This window comes from Epinephelus fuscoguttatus, linkage group LG1 (assembly GCF_011397635.1).
Source record: "Epinephelus fuscoguttatus linkage group LG1, E.fuscoguttatus.final_Chr_v1".
Classification (NCBI taxonomy): Eukaryota; Metazoa; Chordata; class Actinopteri; order Perciformes; family Serranidae; genus Epinephelus; species Epinephelus fuscoguttatus.
Genome location: NC_064752.1, coordinates 47,663,439 through 47,669,269, shown reverse-complemented (window position 1 = coordinate 47,669,269; position 5,831 = coordinate 47,663,439).

Below are 5,831 nucleotides of genomic sequence, written 5' to 3'. Positions count from 1 at the left end.
ATTTAAGCTTCACATAAGGTTTCTTAAAAATTTGAATGAGATATTTTAATTAACTTAAAGCAGCTGTGCAGAACTTTTCGTTTTCGTTGATTATAGCGCCCCTTTGGTCGAAGCGGTATGACACCCACAGCCTGGTGTCGTAAAATTCCGACTGCAGCCGGCAATTACCGCATGCATTTGTTTTGGAGAGCGAGAGGATTAACTAACGTCAGGTCAGTCCAAGTAATTAGTGGAAACAGCAAAATTACTCAGTAAATTCTCCTGTCATGTTTCTGTTCTGATCTAATCTAATCTGTTGTTTATTTTGAGCTACTAAGGCTACCGTAGTAGTGTGAGCCTCAAGTTATTCTGGGTAATGTAGTAACCGTTGTTGTGCTACTGGAAACAATGCGAAGCAGCCGTGTACGTTCGGTGTAAAGAGAAATAAACAGTTAACAAGTCATCTGCTGAGTCCGCATTATTATGTGAAAAGAATACTCCGATGATTTGGGAGTTATGCCCTTTCTCTATCATTTTCATATAGAGACAGCGGTTAGCATGGCACTTGTAGGGGGTCAGTACATCTTGCACGGAGGGATACACCGGTGAGCAACAGCTGCAGCTGGCTCTGGGACAGGTACGCTAGGTCACTCGGTAAAAGCAAACAAAGAGACGACACGGACGATATTACTCACCCGACTGAAAGCTGTCCATCAGCTCCTGCAGGCCTGGGGCGTTTTTTCCAGTTCATCTTAGGAACATGAAAAAAAGTTTCAATCACGCCATTAGTGATTTCTGCAAAGTTTTCACTCCTTGTGATGCACTCTCTGTGGCGCTTTTCCTCCTGATGATATATCTTCCCAGCGATGGTAGCACCGAATCCCATTCTGTGCAGCAAAATGGGAGTGGAGGATTCAGCCCCTCTTCAACACATGGAGTTCCTCATCTGCGTACTCCTCAAACAGGTATGGCTCTGGATCTGTGTCCGCTACAAGAAACCCTTCAAAATCGCGTTCAAAGTCGTCCATTGCAGCTACTAAAATCCGGAGATATCGCTAGGCTAAATAAACAGCTGAGTTTTGTTTACAAGCTACGTCTGTGCCTGCTCACCGGTGTATCCCTCCGCGGATCACAGCGCAGGACGTACTGACCCCCTATGAGCGCAATGCTAACCGCTGAGACCCAGCCACTGGACGTACAGACACAAAAAAAGATATCGATCATGTTGTCTCAATATGAAAATGATAGAGAAAGGGCAGAACTCCCAAATCGTCGGGGTATTCTTTTATGTGAAGATACACAGTGAAGACATAACATAATCCTAACACAGCAAAGCTGTTACCTGCAGCCTTTGCTTGCAAAGCTAACGCTACTAACGTTAGGTCAGTCCAAGTAATAAGTGGAAACATGCTAACATGCTAAGGTTACACACAAGTTAGTAGTAAAGTAAGACCTGTTCATAAATGTTCTGGTGTAGCTCTGAATTTCTTACAAACTGAGGACAACTGCCTGCTGTATATTTGTGTTCATGGTCACAGTCATAGATAATTTTAGATGATGCTCCTTCGTTATCCGCCATGACATCAAAAGTACAACCAAGTCCTCATAGATACATCTCTGGTAAAACTGTTAGGTGTTATGTGTTCAGCAATGCCTGTTGCGTACTGCTTACTCGAACACTGTAAACACGGCTCCTTCTTCTGTGTCTGTCTGTGTGTCTGTTCCACGTTTTTCTCCTCACTGACTTGGTCAATCCATGTGAAATTTGGCACAGTGAGAGGGTCATGGGAGTTGATATCATGTCCACAGACGTGATATCAACTAGACTTGGACGTCCACAGACGTTGCTTGCTCAGTGGGTAGGCCTAACCACTATATCGATTTTTACTAAACTTGGTAGATATGTAGAACATGACGCCTCAAGGTGACTGGTGAAATTTAACTGTAATTGGCAACTGGGTGGCGCTATAATAACAGAAAAGTGCTTAAAAATGGCTAAAATACGACAGATCGCTGTGGCTCCCCCGTGGCCAAATGTTTTTTTTTTTTTTTCTTCTAATTTTTGGTATGACTAATGTTGCATTCACATGGAATCAGCCAAACGGCAGACGGCAAACGGGATGTCATGTTAGTGGACGAGAGAAGGATGGTAAAACTTGGGCGAGGTCGGCAGAGAATGCCGTCCAAAGTTAAAATATTTTAACTTTTACCATTCACCAGCCACGGAATACTCAACCGGATGTGACGTAGTTCCAAAACACAAAAGAAAAAATGGCTGAAGTCAACAACGAAAAGCTAGTGCTTTTGGTGTTGCAGCACCCAGAATTATTAGGGATGCACCGAAATGAAAATTTGTGGCTGAAGCCGAATAAAATTAAGCGCTTGGCCGAATACCGAGTACCGAATACCATTGTTTAGTTTTTCGTTAGTTTTTGCAGATGAACCCCCTCCAGATTAGTGTTGTTTCACTCTGTTGTCAATTACACACAGGTCCAAACACACACATGCACAAACTGGACCTATACATGCACTAAGTGGAGAGATGTCAGAGTGGGCTGCCCATGACAGACGCTCTGAGTGGTTGGGGGGTTCGGTGCCTTGCTCAGGGGCACCTCAGCAGTGCCCAGGAGGTGAACTGGCACTTTTCCAGCTACCAGTCCACGCTCCATATTTTGGTCCGGACGGGGACTTGAACAGGCAACCCTCCGGTTCCCAACCCAGGTCCCTATATGGACTGAGCTACTGCCACCCCATCATATATATCATATACCTATAAATATCATGGTTCTGAGTAGTATCACGATACCACAGCAAAATGAGGCAAATGTGCCTTTTGTCATTTATAAAAAGATAAATCACTTTTCTATAATACATCAATGATATTTCAATGGAATAAATTACTCATTGACTTATTCATACTTCAAAAACAGCATCAATACGTGATGAACATGGGGGGATTGAAATGAAATAAATAAATAAAATAAGAATCAACCAGCCACCCTCCTCCCCTGACAAGTAAAGAACAGTCCCTTCATAAGTAAAGAACAGTCCCTTCATAAGTAATGAACAGTCCCTAAAGTGCGGTGAGGTTTGTGGGCCGTTACCTGCCACAAAGAGAGAAATGTAAATGGCTCGTTTCCCCTCTGACACATCACATACCTGTGTGCTGCCACGGCTTGGCTGTTCAGGTACTTTTGGGCAGTCATGACGCCAAGAAGAGGACATTATTGGAGCCGGACTTCTCCGTCGCTGGTAAGCTTATGGCCGCCATATTTGACAGGAATACATTACTGTCTGTGTCTGTGACCCTGTTCAACCCACAACCGGCGGGATTCTCCTTTTGTGTCTGCTGCTGGTTGAAATCTGTTTGCACAGCGTGCTTAATGATTTATTTTGCTCGCACAAAACTAATTTTAGTCGCAAATGCGAGTGCGGTGACGGACAGAGTAAAATATCACCACACTGCCGACATTTTACTCCGTCCATCACCACATGCTGTTTGATTGCGTTATCAAAACACACCGCTATTATTCGGGAACTGCCCATTGGTTCGACTGCCCATTGGTTCGACCATATTAAACTCACTGTTCCGAAATCATCATGATGCCCTGTGGTTAAGGTCTGGTTAGGTTTAGGCACAAAAACCACTTGGTTAGGGTCAGGAAAAGATCATGGTGTGGGTTAAAATGAAAAAGAAAGTGACAAACACATAAGCCGCGAGCCTGCTCCGCCTCAAGCCGGTCGCGGCGCACCATACACCCGCCGTGAGCCGTTCAGCACCGCGGTCAGTCGGACTAATGGGATGTCGAACCAATAACATGGACTCTATTATTCAGCCTTGCTTTTCACTTATTCCACCGAACACCTAATGTGTGTTTTTTTGCAATATCCGGCCGAATATATTCGGTTACCGAATATTTGGTGCATCCCTAAGAATTATATGACCAAAATTTAAAAGCCTACCGTGATGCTTCCAAGAAGGCGTACATATGGGACGCGATTAGCGCAGTGCTGGGTGGAATACCAGGTAGGCCTACGTAATATGAAACGTAATGTTATGAATTGCTTTATTAGCTTGGCGAGCTGAACATCGCCATAGCAACAATGACGTGTCATGAGTCACGTGCGTGTCATTTTACCGTCGAGCAGTTCCGTCGGACCGCTTGTTTATTTCTCCCGTTCCGTCCAGCAGATGTCTCCCGTTTGCCGCCTGCCTGATTCCATGTGAATGCGGCATAAGTCATGGTATGGTAGGCTGTACATAAACACGGAAACTGTCAGTGTGTCATTCTGTCTGTCAGTCAGTCATTCTACCAGTGCGCCCCATTTTTAAGTCAATACAACATAAATACTTGAACTATCTGCCTTTCAATGTGCTACCTCAACTACTCATGTACAGTTTTAGCCCACTAACTATCCCACTATTGGCAATGGTACTACTGTACTTTCAATAAAGCAATCGTACTATCAAATTCACAGAAACTCTGTCTGAATACATTGCTCTTCTTAATTGGTTCAGTTGACTATTTAATCTGCAATTTCCTATGACCTGTATCCCAAACACACATCATGTGAAACTGCATGTGGGCAAACTGTGCACTCAATGGGTATGGACTAGTGTATAGCGATTTAACACATAGTAACACTTACATCACCGTACCTTCTGAGTTTGCTGTTCACTGCTCCAGTGGAGGCATGTTGCGGTCTCCATCAGGAACAATTCTTCATGCAGGCAATGTGCTCATCTGCAGCTGTGACAGGGAGGAGCCTCCTCCTGTAGCTGTTTTTTTTAGTGTGAGTTTTTGCACTTATTCGTTTCTTTGCACCAACTTTCATTAGAAACCATTTTCGTTTTAACTTCTCTGATGGTTCTTACAACAGGGGACACCAGGTTAGGGTTAAGGTTAGGGTATCCAGTATCCTTATCTCCTTCCAGGATTTTGATCTACCTGTCCCTATTACACCACTACTAATAAAATGACAAATTTATTCTTAACTCCACTTAACCCAAAATAACTTCAGTCTCAGTGTCGGAAAAGTGTTTCTTTCTCTCTCTCTTTCTTTGTTTGCTCCATGTTTGCAGGTCGACAGGATGCACATATCCATAGTAATTATCACCTCCACCCACCGATCAGCCAAAACGTTAAAACCACTGAAAGATGAAGTGAACATTAATCTTGTTAAAATGCAATGTTCTTTTGGGAAAACGTGGGCTCTGACATTCATGAGGATGCCACCTGACACGCTCCACCCCGCTAAACACCAGTGCAGGCCAAGTAACCCCCCTTATGGCAACAGCATTCCCAGTAGCAGTGGCCTCCCAGCAGGACAGTGTGTCATGCCACACAACAGAAACTGCTCATGAATGGCCTGAGAAATGTGACAAAGAGCTCAAGGCGTCAGCCTGGCCTCCAAATTCTCCAGATCCCAATCTGATCAAACATTTGTGGGACATGCGAATACCCCACCTCACAACTGACAGGACTCAAAAGATCTGAAACCAACGCCCTGGTGCCAAACACTATAGGACGCCACCCAGAGGTCCTGTCTATGCCTTGACAGGTCAGAGCCAAATCTGGTCCAAGGAGCACCCACCGTGGAGTGGGGATACATCTGGAGCACCAGCACATCCCTCAAATGTCAGGTCAGACTGGGATCTGGGGTATCCGGAGGCAAAGTTGACACCTTGAGCTCTTTGTCCCATTCCTGGGCAGTTTCTGTGGTGTGGCATGGTGCATAGTTCTGCTGGGGGGGGGGGCACTGCCATCAACAAGCGCTATTGCCATGGGGGAGACCAAATGTAAACATCTGATATAATTAAAGAAAAAGAAATGAAGCCCCTCCATGAATGG